Source organism: Staurois parvus, unplaced genomic scaffold (genome assembly GCF_062004578.1).
Source record: "Staurois parvus isolate SC_StPar_1 unplaced genomic scaffold, SC_StPar_1.0 ptg000783l, whole genome shotgun sequence".
NCBI lineage: Eukaryota > Metazoa > Chordata > Amphibia > Anura > Ranidae > Staurois > Staurois parvus.
Window position 1 is genome coordinate 2,657,501 of NW_028318579.1, and position 17,500 is coordinate 2,675,000.

Below are 17,500 nucleotides of genomic sequence, written 5' to 3' on the forward strand. Positions count from 1 at the left end.
GATGTCCTCTAGCTGCTCTGCCCACCTCACCCCTGGCTGCTGCCCCATGGCATGAGGTCTCATCGACTCTTTTGACTCAGATCTCAGTCCCAGAGGTGTCTTCCACTCTCTGTGCATCCTTCCTGGCTTGGTCCTGACACTTCCACACTGGGGTCCTTGTATGTCTGGGACTTTATTTTTTGGATTGGGTAAGTTGATTCATGTGTTTCTCATTAAATTACACCTGCTGCTGGCCATAGCTGGGGTCCCAATGGGCAGCATCTGCTGTTTTAGGAATGTTACAAAGTTGTAAAGTGTATGTTACAGTGTTAAAGGTTCCATCCTAAAAGTTTGAAAAGTTATGTCAAAGTTTTACATCAACATTCTGCAGAATAAGTAAGTGCCCATTTACATCATGAGACTATTAGAGATGCTTCAAAGTGTGTGCGTGGAGGTGGGTAGAGGTATGTAGAAGTACGAAGTGGTATGTAGAGGTACGTAGAGGTGCGCAGAGGTATGTAGAGATGCGCAGAGGTATGTAGAGGTGCGTAGAGGTACGTTGAGGTGCGTAGAGGTATATAGAGGTGCATAGAGGTACATAGAGGTGGGTAGAGGTATGTAGAAGTACAAAGAGGTACTTAGAGGTACACAGCGGTACGTAGAGGTACGTAGAGGTGCGTAAAGGTACGTAGAGGTGCTTAGAGGTGCGTAAAGGTACGTAGAGGTGCTTAGAGGTGCGTAGAGGTACTAAGAGGTGCGTAGAGGTATGTAGAGGTACGTAGAGGTGTGTAGAGGTACGTAGAGGTGTGTAGAGGTACGTAGAGGTGTGTAGAGGTGCGTAGAGGTGCAGGTACATAGAGGTGTGTAGAGGTACGTAGAGGTGCGTAGAAGTACGTAGAGGTGTGTAGAGGTACGTAGAGGGGCAGGTACATAGAGGTACCTAGAGCTACGTAGAAGTGCAGTTACGCAGAGGTACGTAGAAGTGCACAGAGGTGCATGTACGTAGAGGTACATAGAGGTGTGTAGAGGTGCATAGAGGTGCAGGTACATAGAGGTACCTAGAGGTACATAGAGGTGCAGGTACGTATAGGTACGTAGAGGTGCGTAGAGATACCTAGAGGTATGTAGAGGTACACAGAGGTGTGTAGAGGTGCATGTACATAGAGGTACATAGAGGTGCATAGAGATGCATAGAGGTGTGTAGCATTGGGCAGGTGTATTGTCATGCGGTGTACATTGATATGCGTTCTCTATGAATTTGGAGTGGATACGGTTATCAGTCATTGACCGAGGCATCGAAACGCATTTGGATTCACTGCTATTGACTTGCAGAAATGCATCTGGAACACATCCGAACTGCGTTTCTATGGTGTGAATCAGCCCTTAAAGTGATACTATACCAAATAGCTGATTTAAGAGCTCCAGCCTCAGACACCCCTCTGAAAAGTGCTTCACAGTCAATCACTTTTCAGTGGGTCACACAGCAGCTGCCAGGCTTCATCAACACTTGCACACTGTGGGAACACACACAAAATCGCACGCTTTTCTCAATGCACAAAACACCCTGCTGTTAATTCATCATGGAACCCCGCATGCATCTTGCTAGAGTGCGTAAATCGCAGGATTTTTAAAATGGGTCAAGCATTTTTTTTAAAAAAATTTTTTGGGTTTGTTTCTCGCATGTAGGGCAGTTATTTGAAATGAATGGGCTGCATTAAATGTGACGTGCGGGAATCCGCAATAAAAATCATGCGCACTCCATCACACCTACAGGTGTGAACAGAACCCCAGGCATTCAGGAAGCGATATTGTTGCCTCCTGAATGCCCCTTTTTTAAAAAAAAATACATCCGCATGGGGAACTTGTATGTAAATACCACGCTGCAACCACAAGTCAAACGCTTACACGCAGTTCAGCGCAGACCCCACTCATTTGAATGGGTCTCTGTTGCCGAATGTGACAGGGGGTATCATTTTTTCTGTGAGTGGCTGAGGTTGGGGGGTAGTAAAATTGTGGCTTCAATCTCCTTTTTTTTTTCTTTTTTTTTCTTGCCATCCATGTGACGATTGAATGGCAGAAATCAACCCGATTCTATAAAGGTGATGTGGCAGATTTTCTGTGATTGTTCCATGATTCCTCTGTCTATTGTGGTCGTTTATATGTCATTATTGGCCGCCGTTTGCAGAAAATTAGTGTATATACATTTCTTATTGGAAAATCGGATATTTTTGTAACGCTGATCAGTTGTTTCTGTTTGTTTTTGTATGGAACATGAAACAAAGACTTTATATTGACAAAGGAAACAAAGATTGGTCATGTTCTTGACTTTTCTTTATTCAGCGGGACTCCTAACCTTTGTTGTTTGGTAAATACTTTGCGTGTTTTCTTCAAATTGCTTCAGCAGTTGAGAAATATTTCTTTTGGAACGGCTGCAGGTGCTTTGTAACTTGGCACATGGCTTCGAAGGCTGGGAGAGCGATTCTGTCCGTACTTGTTTTACTTCATGAATGAATGATACAAACTGGAAGGTGAATTTGGAAATAAAGTGAATATTTTTGGGTATATTATTATGATGATGAAGATATTATTATTATCATTATTATTAGTATCATTATTATTATTACGATCATTATTATTATTATTATCATTATCATTATTATTATCATCCTTATTATTATTATCATCATTATTATTATCATTATTATTATCATCATTATTATTATTATCATCATCATTATTATTATCATCATCATTATTATTATCATCATTATTATTATCATCATTATTATTATTATCATCATCATTATTATTATCATCCTTATTATTATTATCATCATTATTATTATTATCATCATCATTATTATTATCATTATTATTATCATCATTATTATTATTATCATCATCATTATTATCATTATTATTATCATCATCATTATTATTATTATTATTACGATCATCATCATCATTATTATCATCATTATTATTATCATTATCAGTATTAGTATCGTTATTATTATTATTATTATTATTATTAATACGATCACCATCATCATCATTATTATTATCATTATTATTACCATCATCATTATTATCATCATTATTATCATTATTATCATCATCATTATTATCATCATTATTATTATCATTATCAGTATTAGTATCATTATTATTATTATTATTACGATCACCATCATCATCATTATTATTATCATTAATATTATGACCGTCATCATTATTATTGTCATCATCATTATTATTATTATTATTATTATTATTATTATTAATAAACAGGATTTATATAGTGCAAACAGTTTGCCCGGCGCTTTAAAACATGGTGTAGACATTTTTGGATATACAGTACACGGCTCAAAAAAATGAAAGGAACACTTTGAAAACCCATCAGATCTCAATGGGGAAGAATCTCCTGCTGGATATCTATACTGACATGGACGGGGTAACGTGTGAGGAACGTAAGGACGCCCCATCGTTTGATGGAAATTAAAATGATCGACCTACAGAGGACTGAATTCAAAGACACTCTGAAAATCAAAGTGAAAAAATGATGCAGCAGGCGAGTCCATTTGGCTGAAATGTCATTGCAGCAACTCAGAATGGTCCTCAGTAGTTTGTATGGCCCCCACGTGCTTGTATGCATGCCTGACAACGTCGGGGGAGGGTCCTAATGAGACCACGGATGGTGTCCTGGGGGATTTCCTCCCAGATCTGGACCCGGGCATCACTGAGTTCCCAGACAATCTGAGGTACAACCTGGCGGCGTCGGATGGACCGAAACATGACATCCCAGAGGTGTTCTATTGGATTTAGGTCAGGCGAGTGTGGGGGCCATTCAATGGTATCAATTCCTTCATCCTCCAGGAACTGCCTGCATACTTTCCCCACATGAGGCTGGGCGTTGTCGTGTACCAGGAGGAACCCAGGACCCACTGCACCAGCGTAGGGTCTGACAATGGGTCCAAGGATTTCATCCCGATACCTAATGGCAGTCAGGGTGCCATTGTCCCGCCTGTAGAGGTCTGTGCGTCCCTCCATGGATATGCCTCCCCAGACCATCACTGACCCACCACCAAAACTATCATGCTGAACCATGTTACAGGCAGCAGAATGTTCTCCACGGCTTCTCCAGACCCTTTCACGTCTGTCACATGTGCTCAGGGTGAATCTGCTCTCATCTGTGAAAAGCACAGGGCGCCAGTGGTGGACCTGCCAATTCTGGTGTTCAATGGCAAATGCCAATCAAGCTCTATGGTGCCGGGCAGTGAGCAAAGGGCCCGCTAGAGGACGTCGGGCCCTCAGGCCACCCTCATGAAGTCTGTTTCTGATTGTTTGGTCAGAGACATTCACACCAGTGGCCTGCTGGAGGTCATTTTGTAGGGCTCTGGCAGTGCTCATCCTGTTCCTCCTTGCACAAAGGAGCAGATACTGGTCCTGCTGATGGGTTAAGGATCTTCTACGGCCCTGTCCAGCTCTCCTAGAGTAACTACCTGTCTCCTGGAATCTCCTCCATGCTCTTGAGACTGTGCTAGAGACACAGCAAACCTTCTGGCAATGACATGTATTGATGTGCCATCCTGGAGGAGATGGACTGCCTGTGCAACCTCTGTAGGGTCCAGGTATGGCCTCATGCTACCAGTAGTGACACTGACCCCGGCCAAATGCAAAACTAGTGAAAAACAGTCAGAAAAGATGAGTAGGGAAAAAATGTCAGCGGCCTCCACCTGTAAAACCATTCCTGTTTTGGGGGTCGTCTCATTGTTGCCCATCTAGTGCACTTGTTAATTTCATTAACATCAAAGCAGCTGAAACTGATTACCAACCCCCTCTGCTACTTACCTAACCAGATCAATATCCCAGGAGTTTCATTGACTTGATGCTAGACTCTGATTAAAAAGTCTGCCTTTCATTTTTTGGAGCAGTGTAGAATATTTTTGGGTTGTGTGAGTTCCTGAAAAGTTTTCACTTGGCACACCGATGTTTCGGATGGTTGACACTTGTGTGGTTGGATAAATTCGTCACCCTGGAACGCCAGCGGGGGCTTTGCAAATGTGTCAGTGATACTGTTTTGGGCGCGGTACTGGTCTGCGTGAAATTGTGAAATGGTCTAGAAAATGTATATAGGTTTGCCACCTCATCCCTTTAAACCCGATCACATATGAATTACACGGGTTCTGGGGCTGATTAAGGTGGTCAATAAACTCATTTATGCCAGCCACACATGGGTCGAAATTCGACCGATTTTTTGTCTGAAAATAAGACCTAAGAATAATCGGCCGATGTTCGCTCTGTTAGTGGGTCGATGGCACCGGCCGATTTTCGTGGCTCCTCCCCTTTTCGGTGATCGGGCATGTTGGAAAATTCGTAAAAAAACAATCGATTTTCAACTCAATGCTGTTTAAATTGTACGATCGTTTTTCTGAAAAGAATATGCGCACGAGCCGTGACCTGGAAGGAACAGAAGTTTCGCCTGTTATATGGGGTGAACTTTATGACTTGGTTGGCCGATTTTCAAAATCATTGATGGCACCATCGGATTACCGAGCGAACGACGTTTTCGATTTTCGGATTAAAAATCGTTCGGAATTCGAACCATGTATGGCCTGCATAAGTCTAGGACAGGGGTAGGCAACCTGAGAGCAGCAGGACTACAAGTTCCATCATACCTCTGCAAGTCGTAGCTGTAACTGTCAGTTTTGTAATCTTTGCAATGCCTCATGGGAAATGTAGTTCTACAACAGCTAGAGAGCCGCAGGTTGCCTACCCCGGGGCTAGGGTCACACCTAAGCGTTTTGCAGAAATGCACAGCAGTGCATTTACCAGGATTTCCTATGGAACACGTTCACATCTCCGCGTTTTCACCTGGTGCGATTTTTTGGAAAGCGTCGCTGACTTTTTTAAACGCCAAACGTTGCCTTTTTGGTTCTATAGACCTCAACGGAGATGCTGCAGCACATGTAGTGCGTTTTTGATGCAGTTTTGATGCGTTTTAATCTGCCCAGCAACAAGTTGGAAAAAGAAATGCAAACGCATCAAAATGCATGTGAAAAAAAACACAAAATGCACCACAAAAAGCACCGCAGAAACGGATCAAATGCAAACTATAGCCAAATGTTCGGGATTAAAGGGGTGAGTTGGCCACCCTAAATTTATATGGTTCCAAAGTTATTCAGGCTGAAAAAAATGACCATTTAGTTCAACCAATAGAAATAAATCAATAAATAAAAAATGGTCACGTACCATAGATTTCAATTGTATGAACGTAGGTTGGGTAAGGGCCTGTTACTGAACCAGGACCCTGCATTCACTATTAGTCCTCATGCACACTGGGCATTTTTACAGTGGCAGTTTTCGGCTTTTGGCATTTTTTTTTACAGCCAGTAAACCCCCCAGCATGTTCTCCTATGTGTCCATACACACACAGACTGGACTCAACGTTTTTTTTGCTGGAAAAAAAACCCCCAGGACCAGTGGGCTTCTAGTAGGGATGCACCGAAATTTCGCTGGCCAAAAAGTTTCAACCGAAAGCACCCCTTTCGGCCGATATGAAAAAAAGCACCGATACAGGTGCCGAAAAAACCCGCCGCTCGCTGCAGCCCGCCCGCCGCTCAGTTATTCTCAGTCTTGCCTGAGAAACCATCAAATGATCCAGGCACTGGGCATAGAGATGAGTGAAGGAAAGATGGCCTCCACTCCTCTCTATGCCTGCCCTTGGAGGACCGGAGCGATGTCACTTCCTGTTCCGGCCAATTTTTAAATATTTTTTCAAAGCACTATTATTATTATTATTATACAGTATTTATATAGCGCCAATGGGTATGCTCAGCGCTGTACAGTAGCGAGGGGGACAGAACATGAGACAAGACAGAAACAATACAATACACGAGGGGTTTGAGGGTCCTGCTCTTTCGAGCTTACAATCTAGGAGGGAGGGGAAGGTGGTGCAGGAGGAGATGGCTGTGGGGGATGGAGTGGTGAGAGGAGTGGAGGAGGTTGTTAGGTGAGGTCAGGGTGCACCTGAGGGTGAGGAGGGTGGGTGACAGTCTGATGGATTGGGGTAGGGAGTTCCAGAGGATGGGGGAAGTCCTAGAGAAGTCCTGCAATCGGGCGTGGGAGGAGGAGACCAGGGAGCTAGAGAGTAGGAGGTCCTGTGAGGAGCGGAGGGCGCGGGTAGGGTAGTATTTGGGTATCAGGTCAGTTATGTAGTTTGGGGCGGCAATGTGAATGGCTTTGTAGGTAGAATTTTCTTACAACGTTTCTCACTGTAAGAACATGAATGGGGTCAAATTCGCTTTTGAGTGCAGTGATAAGAAAATTCAAAGGAACAAGATGGAACATTTTTCTGGATTGTTCAAATTTCTAACATTGTAAGTGGTTTTCATTTGGTAAAGTCTATTCATTCTAAAATTCATTGTTAAAAGCAAACAACATTTTGAACAAGATTTGAATGTACTGAGAATTTTTCTATAAATTTTTCTTAATTTTGAAATTCTACAGATGTATACCTGGCTTTATTTGTTTTCAAAAGAAAAACTGTGGATTACAGGTTTGAGGACTTGATCAATGCCTTTTTTTTATCCAGTGCTTTACATTGCGGAGGAGAGATGTGAGGTCTTATTGATCCCATATCTCTCCATAAAGAGGACCTGTCACTAATTAATTCTATCACAAGGGATGCATGTATTTTCTTGTGATCACAATAAAAGTATAAAAGTGATTAACATTTTTTCAAAAGGGAGAGTGCAAGAAACAAAAAAAAAAAAAAAAGAAAAAAAAAAAAGTTTAAAGTCCCCCCGCTCCCTTGTGCTGAACGCATACGTAGGCCACGCCCACATATGTAAATGGTGTTCAAACCACACATATGAGGTATCGCCACGAACGTCAGAGCAACAGCAATAATTCTCATACTAGACCTCCTCTGTAACTTTACACTGTAAACATGTACAAATTTTTAAAGCATCACCCATGGAGATTTTTAAGTACCGCAGTTTCACACCGTTCCACGAGCGTGTGCAATTTTTAAAGTGTGACATGTTGGGTATCTATGTACTCGTTGTAACATCTTCTTTCATATTTTACAAAAAAATTGGGTATATATTGTTTTCTGACCAATGACACCACAAAATAACTTATCCATGCCTTGGTTATATCCCCCCTCGATTACTGCAACTCCCTCCTCACTGGTCTACTGTTACACAGGTTATCCCCCCTTCAGTCTATTATGAATGCTGTTGCTAGACTCATACACCTTACCAACCAATCAGCGACTGCTGCTAGACTCATACACCTTACCAACCAATCAGCAACTGCTGCCCCTCTCTGCCAATCCCTCCACTGGCTTCCACTAACCCAACGTATAAAATTCAAAATACTAACCACAGCTTACAAAGCCATCCACAACACTGCCCCTAGCTACATCACCAACCTCATCTGCAGATATCGCCCAAATCGCCCACTCCGCTCCTCCCATGATATCCTGCACTCTAGGTCATATGTAGGGGGTAGGTAAGTGAGCGCAAACAGATAGGGTAAGCAGCTAACATACAGGGTAATCCTCAGTACCTTAGAACGTAAAATGTAAATGGGGTATGTAGCGCTAAAGAACAAATAACAAACAAAGAGAGTGTCACCATATATAGTAACAATCAAGTAGTTCATATAATGCAGCAAGACGGAAGAAGGATATGATCCAATGATGTTCCAAATCCCGTTCAATAGAGTGAGAAAAGATTAGTGAGGTTGTGCGCTTACCACAAGTACACACAATACACATCACCACCTCCCACACTCCAGGACTTCTGCAGAGCCTCTCCCATCCTCTGGAACTCCCTACCACAGTATGTCCGGTCAGCCCCCATCCTGTCTGCCTTTAGGCGATCTTTGAAAACTCACTTCTTCAGGGAAGCCTACCCCACCTCCACCTAAGAACTGTACTTGAATCACCTCCACCAGATCATCCCCCGCAGCTATCACGTTTTGTATCACCTCCCCCTTCCTTTAGATTGTAAGCTCCATGAGCCGGGCCCCCCTATTCCTTCTGTACTGAAATGTATTGTAATTGTTCTGTCTCCCTTATATTGTAAAGCGCTGAGCAAACTATTGTCGCCATATAAATCCTGTATAATAATAATAATAGTAACACTTTTACACACTGTTAGGCTCGGTTCACACCTATGCAGTTTGCATTTGAATTTTATCAAACAGCCGAATCGCCTGAGCCATACGGGACTCGACGGAGCGTCTCCCTGCCCTCTCTGCCACCTCCCATACGGAAGAGAAATATATTTTCCATATATTTAGAAAAACAAAATGATACATGCGACATATATTTACAATATAGTATATTTTAACATGTATTCCAAAAATTTTAAATTAAAATATATTTTCCAAAGGCATATATTTAAAACTATTTAGCAAAATATATTTTTCAGATATTTTTGAACATCTAAAAAAATGCATTTAAACATAGATTTTTAAAGATACTTGTAAATGCATTCCAAATTACACTTTGATATATATTGCAGCATGTGTTCTGAATATATTTCTAATATTATATTCACAAATATATTGAAATACAGTGAGTAACAGAAGTATTTGAACCCCCTTCGATTTTGCAAGTTCTTCCCACTCTGAGAGACAGAATTAAAAAAAAATTCAGGAAATCCCATTGTATGATTTGTAAAGAATGTATTTGTCTTGCACTGCTGAACAGAAGTATTTGAACACCTGAGAAAATCAGTATTAATATTTGGTACAGAAGCCTTTGTTTGCAATTACAGAGGTCAGACGTTTCCTGTAGTTCTTGACCAGGTTTGCACTGCAACAGGGATTTTGGCCCCCTCCTCCACACCGATCTCCTCTAGATCTGTCAGGTTTCGGGGCTGTCGCTGAGCAACACGGAGTTTCAGCTCCCTCCAAAGATGTTCTATTGGATTTAGGTCTGGAGACTGGCTAGGCCACTCCAGAACCTTGATATGCTTCTTACGGAGCCACTCCTTGGTTATCCTGGCTGTGTGCTTCGGGCCGTTGTCATGTTGGAAGACCCAGCCATGACCCATCTTCAATGCTCTGACTGAGGGAAGGAGGTTGTTGCTCAAAATCTCACAATAAATGGCCCCATTCATCCTCTCCTTAATACAGTGCAGTAATCCTGTCCCCTTCGCAGAAAAGCACCCCCAAAGCATGATGTTACCACCCACATGCTTCACAGTAGGGATGGTGTTCTTGGGATGCAATACATCCTTCTTTTTCCTCCAAACACGACGAGTGAAGTTTAGACCAAAAAGTTCTACGTTGGTCTCATCTGACCACATGACTTTCTCCCACGCCTCCTCTGGATCATCCAGATGGTCATTGGCAAACTTCAGACGGGCCTGGACATGTGATGACTTGAGCAGGGGAACCTTCCATGCAATGCATGATTTGAAACCATGACGGCGTAGTGTTCTACCGACAGTCACCTTTGAAACTGTGGTCCCAGCTCTCTTCATGTCATTGACCAGCTCCTCCCTTGTAGTTCTGGGCTGATTCCTCACGTTTCTTATCATCAGTGATACCCCACGAGGTGAGATCTTGCATGGAGCCCCAGTCCGAGGGAGACTGACAGTCGTCTTTAGCCTCTTCCATTTTCTAACAATTGCTCCAACAGTTGATCTATTTTCACCAAGCTGCTTGGCAATTGCCCCGTAGCCCTTTCCAGCCTTGTGGAGGTCCACAATTTTGTCTCTGGTGTCTTTTGACAGCTCTTTGGTCTTGCCCATGGTAGTAGTTGGCGTGTGACTGACTGTGGGGTGGACAGGTGTCTTTAAAGAGCTCAGACAGGTGCTACTAAGTTAATGAGTGGAGTAGAGGTGGACTTTTTAAAGGCACAGTAACAGGTCTTTGAGAGCCAGAATTCTTGCTGTTTCTTAGGTGTTCAAATACTTTTGTTCAGCAGTGCAAGACAAATAAATTCTTTAAAAATCATACAATGTGATTTCCTGATTTTTTTTTTAAATTCTGCCTCTCAGAGTGGGAATCCACCTACAATGTGAATGTCAGACCCCTCCATGATTTCTAAGTGGGAGAACTTGCAAAATCGCAGGGTGTTCAAATACTTCTGTTCCTCACTGTATATTGAATATGGCCAAAATTGTAGTATTTGAAATATATGTGAAAATATTTGGGAAGAATATTTTTAAAATATATTTAAAATATTTAACATATAAAAAAGTCATTTTACCATATATTTGTAAATGCATTTCAAATATGTAGATTAAATGTATTTTTAAAGACACAGTATATTTGAAAATGTATTTTTAAAAATATTACAAAATATATGAAAAATATTTTTTAAAAATATATTTTTTTTTAAATATATCCTTCAGATTTTTATTAACATAAAAAAATTCATTTTAACATAAATTTTTCTCCCATGTGGGCTACACCACCACCCCCCTCTCCCCCCCTTTTTTTTCTTTTTCTCTTTCTTTCTTCGTTTTTCCTCTTCACCCCTGTCCCTGTCCCCCCTTTTCACCTCTTTCTAACCCTTCCTCACCCACCCATCTGATACTTAACCATATAAATCAAAGATCTAACTGCCACCCTGACTAATACAACTGCCAATGAATCATCCAACACATGGGCACTCCTATGGCACTCTACAATCACGTTTCCTGGCTCCTTTCTAGAAACCACAGATAATAAGATGTTGTATGTTCTTGGCTTGTGTTTTGACCCCACCCATATGGAAAAAAATATATTTGAAATGTATTTTAAAAATATTCTTCCCAAATATATTGACATATATTTGAAATACTACAATTTTGGCCATATTCAATATATTAAAAAATGTTTATTAAATATATATATATATATATATATATATATATATATACTGCATGTTGCAATGCGATTTTTATATATTACAAAATATATGAAAAATATTTTTTAAAATATATATTTTTTAAATATATTCTTCAGATTTTTTTTTTAACATGTAAAAAAGTAATTTTCACATATATTTTTACATATATTTGTAAATGCATTCCAAAAATGTAGATTAAATGTATTTTTAAAAACATACAGTATATTTGGAAATGTATTTTTAAAAATATTTTTCATATATTTTGTAATAAAAACACATTTCAACATAAATCAACAGACAAAAATCTTACACATGGAATGAACATTTATGTCTAAAACATATGAACATATATATGTATAAGATGCCAAACCCAAGCTCCGGGTTTGGCGAGCTTCTAACCAGGCCTATATTTAAAAAAAAATATATATATATATATATACAGTAGATATATATATATATATATTATACACACACACAGGAGGGCCCCACTGCTGACACAGAAATATGGTAGGAGACCCAGGAGGACCCCACTGCTGACACAGAAATATGGTAGGAGACCCAGGAGGACCCCACTGCTGACACAGAAATATGGTAGGAGACCCAGGAGGACCCCACTGCTGACAAAGAAATATGGTAGGAGGCCCAGGAGGACCCCACTGCTGACACAGAAATATGGTAAGAGACCCAAGAGGACTCCACTGCTGAGACAGAAATATGGTAAGAGACCCAAGAGGACCCCACTGCTGACATAGAAATATGGTAGGAGGCCCAGGAGGACCCCACTGCTGACACAGATACATAAAAAGCCAGATTGGAGTTTGCCAAAACTTACTTGAGGAAGCCAAAATCCTTTTGGGAGAATGTGTTGTGGACGGACAAAACAAAATTCCAGATTTTGGTAAAGTCCATCATTCTACTGTTTTCAGAAAAATCAATGAGGCCTTCAAAGAAAAGAATCCAGTCCCTCCAGTCACACATGGTGGGGGGTCACTGATGGTTTGGGGTTGCTGTGCTGCTTCAGGCACTGGATGTCTTGGACGTCTGCATGGCATTACGAAATCTGAAGACTGCCAAAGAATTCTGGGGTGCAATGTAGGGCCCAGTGTCAGAAAGTTGGGTCTCCGTCAGAGGTCATGGGTCTTACAGCAGGTCAATGACCTAAAGCACACGTCAAAAAGCCCCCAGAAATGGTTTCAGACAAAGCTCTGGAGAGGATTGCACTGACCAGCAATGAGTCCAGATCTCCATCCCATAAAATCCTGTGGAGAGATCTCAGAACAGCAGTTGGGAAAAGGAACCCTTCCAATCTGAGAGACCTGGAGCAGTTGGAGGAAGAAGAGCGATCCGAAATTCCTGTAGAGAGGAGGAAGAAACTCATTGATGGCTACAGGAAGCCATTGATTTCCAAGGCGTGTGAGACCCCCCATTCACGGGGTGCAGAGTGTTTACTAAAGAGGGGTGCAGGGGTGCAGAGTGTGTAGTAAAGGGGGATGCAGGGGGTGCAGAGTGTGTAGTAATGGGGGATGCAGGGGGTGCAGAGTGTGTAGTAATGGGGGATGCAGGGGGTGCAGAGTGTGTAGTAAAGGGGGATGCAGGGGGTGCAGAGTGTGTAGTAATGGGGGATGCAGGGGGTGCAGATTGTGTAGTAATGGGGGATGCAGGGGGTGCAGAGTGTGTAGTAATGGGGGATGCAGGGGGTGCAGAGTGTGTAGTAATGGGGGATGCAGGGGGTGCATAGTGTGTAGTAATGGGGGATGCAGGGGGTGCATAGTGTGTAGTAAAGGGGGATGCAGGTGGTGCAGAGTGTGTAGTAATGGGGGATGCAGGAGGTGCAGAGTGTGTAGTAATGGGGGATGCAGGGGTGTAATGTGTGTAGTGGGGATACAAAGGGTGCAGAGTGCAGGTGATGCAGGGTGTGGAGGATACAAGAAGTGTAGAGTGAAGGGTAAGGGGAACGCAGGGGGTGCAGAGTATGTAGTAATGGGGGATGCAGGGGGTGCAGAGTGTGTAGTAATGGGGGATGCAGGGGGTGCATAGTGTGTAGTAAAGGGGGATGCAGGTGGTGCAGAGTGTGTAGTAATGGGGGATGCAGGAGGTGCAGAGTGTGTAGTAATGGGGGATGCAGGGGTGTAATGTGTGTAGTGGGGATACAAAGGGTGCAGAGTGCAGGTGATGCAGGGTGTGGAGGATACAAGAAGTGTAGAGTGAGGGGTAAGGGGAACGCAGGGGGTGCAGAGTGTCATGTAATTGCCCACCAATAATAAAGACTATGGATATAGAAGTGCAGAGTTATTTTAATTAAAATTATTTTGCTGCAAAAAAAACACTGAGATTAAACAAATCCTCCTACATAAGTTTCACCTTTTTATCTGTAGCTATCTCTCCTTTACAGCTATTCAAAGTGTAGAATATACAAAGCTTGTATGAGAACTCAGAAAAAAGGGGGAGAGCTGAAATTACATACTGCACAGCTCAATGAGGAGAGCTCTGAGAGCTGATTGGAGGGAAGAGATACCCCCTCCTCCACACAACTCACAGGAACAGAGCTGAAGCTGTCAATCTTCTGGAGATCCCTCCTCGTCACCATTTTTCTCTTGGTGTCAGGAAAACTTGCTCTTCATTGAGACAAGTACACACTGTAGAGGGATATGCTTTGTTCATAGTTCATGTCTGAGATTTACACCCATTTTCATTAAAAGTTTTATGTATTTGTGCTTTTTCCGTTTTTTTTGTGTAATTGTTTTTTTTATGACGTTACATTTTTTTTACTTTACTGTCTGATTTCGCTTTCTATGAGGGAAGTGTCAAATTCTAAGACTGATAAGGAGCGTTTGGCATGAGAACAGGTCCAGGATAGTTCAAAGAAACTTGTAGCCCCCAGAAGCCATTTGCGCTGGATGCGAGCGTCAACATGCGATAAATGCCATTTCGTCGTCATACATTTATTAATGAGTTGTGTTGACGTGAGTTTTTTTTTTTGTTTTTTTTGATCTACAGCCAAAATATATATATTGCTTTCCTTACCGCACGCTGTGTTTAAAGCGGTAGTAAACCGCAGCTTGAAAAAAAAAAATCCCCTGCAAGGTGCTAGTGTGTATCACATACTAAGGACTCACCTTAAGGCTAGGTTCACATCTATGCAGTTTGCGTTTGATCCGTTTCTGCGTCTGTGTTTTGCGTTTTTTACACGTGTTTTTGCCACGTTTTACTTTTATTTATTTTTTTTGCTAGGGCACAAAACGCATCAAAAACGCATTACACGCTTTTCTGCAGCGTCTCCATAGAAGTCTATAGATGTCAAGCTTTACAGTGTTACTAAACCCAGGACCCTGCATTCACTATATCCGGTCTCCCCAGACCCTGCATTCCCTATATCCACTCTCCCAGGACCCTGCATTCACTATATCCACTCTCCCCGGACCCTGCATTCACTATATCTGGTCTCCCCGGACCCTGCATTCACTATATCCGCTCTCCCCGGACCCTGCATTCACTATATCTGGTCTCCCCGGACCCTGCATTCACTATATCTGGTCTCCCCGGACCCTGCATTCACTATATCCACTCTCCCCGGACCCTGCATTCACTATATCCGGTCTCCCCGGACCCTGCATTCACTATATACGCTCTCCCCGGACCCTGCATTCACTATATCTGGTCTCCCCGGACCCTGCATTCACTATATCCGGACTCCCCGGACCCTGCATTCACTATATCCGCTCTCCCCGGACCCTGCATTCACTATATCAGCTCTCCCCGGACCCTGCATTCACTATATCCGCTCTCCCCGGACCCTGCATTCACTATATACGCTCTCCCCGGACCCTGCATTCACTATATCCGCTCTCCCCGGACCCCGCATTCACTATATCAGCTCTCCCTGAACCCTGCATTCACTATATCCGCTCTCCCCGGACCCTGCATTCACTATTTTTGCTCTCCCCGGATCCTGCATTCACTATATCTGGTCTCCCCGGACCCTGCATTCACTATATCTGGTCTCCCCGGACTCTGCATTCGCTATATCTGGTCTCCCCGGACCCTGCATTCACTATATCTGGTCTCCCCAGACCAGGGGCGGACTGACCATTTGATCATTCGGGCGCTGCCCGAGGGCCCGGGGTCAGTAGGGGGCCCCATGAAATGCCCCTGGTACCTTTTATAGGCTTTTTTGGGTGTGCTTTCAGTGTGGGCAAGGACACAGGGGCCCCATGATCCCCTATTACCCGGGGGCCCCATGAGTTGTCAGTCCGCCCCTGCCCCAGACCCTACAAATTTTTAAACGATATCCAAATGGCGAAAAAAAATCCACCAAATTGTATATTCTGTGCCACCATGTGGTTATCATAAATGAGTCTGTGAAAATCAATGACACACGTGCATCTCCATGCTTTGTGTAATATTCCAGTACGTCAGGACGTCATGCCGCACAGTACACCCAGACGTGATGCACTACACCTGGAAGTGACGTAGTACAACCCGGAAGTGACGTACTACACCCAGAAGTGACGTACTACACCCGAAAGTGACGTACTACACCCAGAAGTGACGTACTACACCCAGAAGTGACCTAGTACACCCAGAAGTGACGTACTACACCCAGAAGTGACGTACTACACCCAGAAGTGACGTACTACACCCAGAAGTGACCTAGTACACCCAGAAGTGACGTACTACACCCAGAAGTGATGTACTACAGCCGGAAGTGACCTAGTACACCCAGAAGTGACGTACTACACCCAGAAGTGACGTACTACACTCGGAAGTGACGTAGTACACCCAGAAGTGACGTACTACACTCGGAAGTGACGTAGTACACCCAGAAGTGACGTAGTACACCCAGAAGTGGCGTACTACACCCGGAAGTGACATACTACACCCGGAAGTGACGTACTACACCCGGAAGTGACCTAGTACACCCAGAAGTGACATACTACACCCGGAAGTGATGTAGTACACCCGGAAGCGACGTAGTACACCCGGAAGTGACGTACTACACCCGGAAGTGACCTAGCACACCCAGAAGTGACATACTACACCCAGAAGTGACCTAGTACACCCAGAAGTGACGTACTACACCCAGAAGTGACGTACTACACCCAGACGTGACGTAGTACACCCGGAAGTGCCATACTACACCCAGAAGTGACGTACTACACCCGGAAGTGACCTAGTACACCCAGAAGTGACGTACTACACCCGGAAGTGACGTACTTCACCCGGAAGTGACACACTACACCCAGAAGTGACATACTACACCCAGAAGTGACGCACTACACCCGGAAGTGACGTACTACACCCGGAATGGAACCATCTTGAATGGCATTCCTACGTGACTACATCTATATGCGAACATAGTATGAGGGCCTACCTGTCTGGATTTACAGATGACTTTGGTAGGAACTCAACAACGTGTTTGTTAGATCTTATGGTGGCCATACACAGTATGATGAACCTGAACAATCAATGTCCAATTCAACAAAACAATTGAATCGGACATCCATTATATGCAACAAAATTGGCATGGTCAAGTGTGGAGCAAATGAAAGCGATGATTTCAAATGACCCAAGCAGATTGGATGTTGCAGAAAAAGACTGATTGCACAGGGTCAACCAATGGAGTTTGATTCACAAGAGCACAAAAAAGCATAATTGTGTGTGTGA

General features: G+C 43.1%; 1 protein-coding gene across 1 annotated transcript in view; it reads left to right on the plus strand.

The window, feature by feature from the left end:
* Positions 1–17,500, plus strand: part of COL22A1 (collagen type XXII alpha 1 chain) — a 665,084-nt gene that overhangs the window by 109 nt on the left and 647,475 nt on the right. The window contains exon 1 of the mRNA XM_089654647.1: positions 1–188. This exon is cut by the window's left edge and continues 109 nt beyond it. The gene's annotated coding sequence lies outside the window, so the exon portion shown is untranslated. The remainder of the gene's footprint in view (positions 189–17,500) is intronic.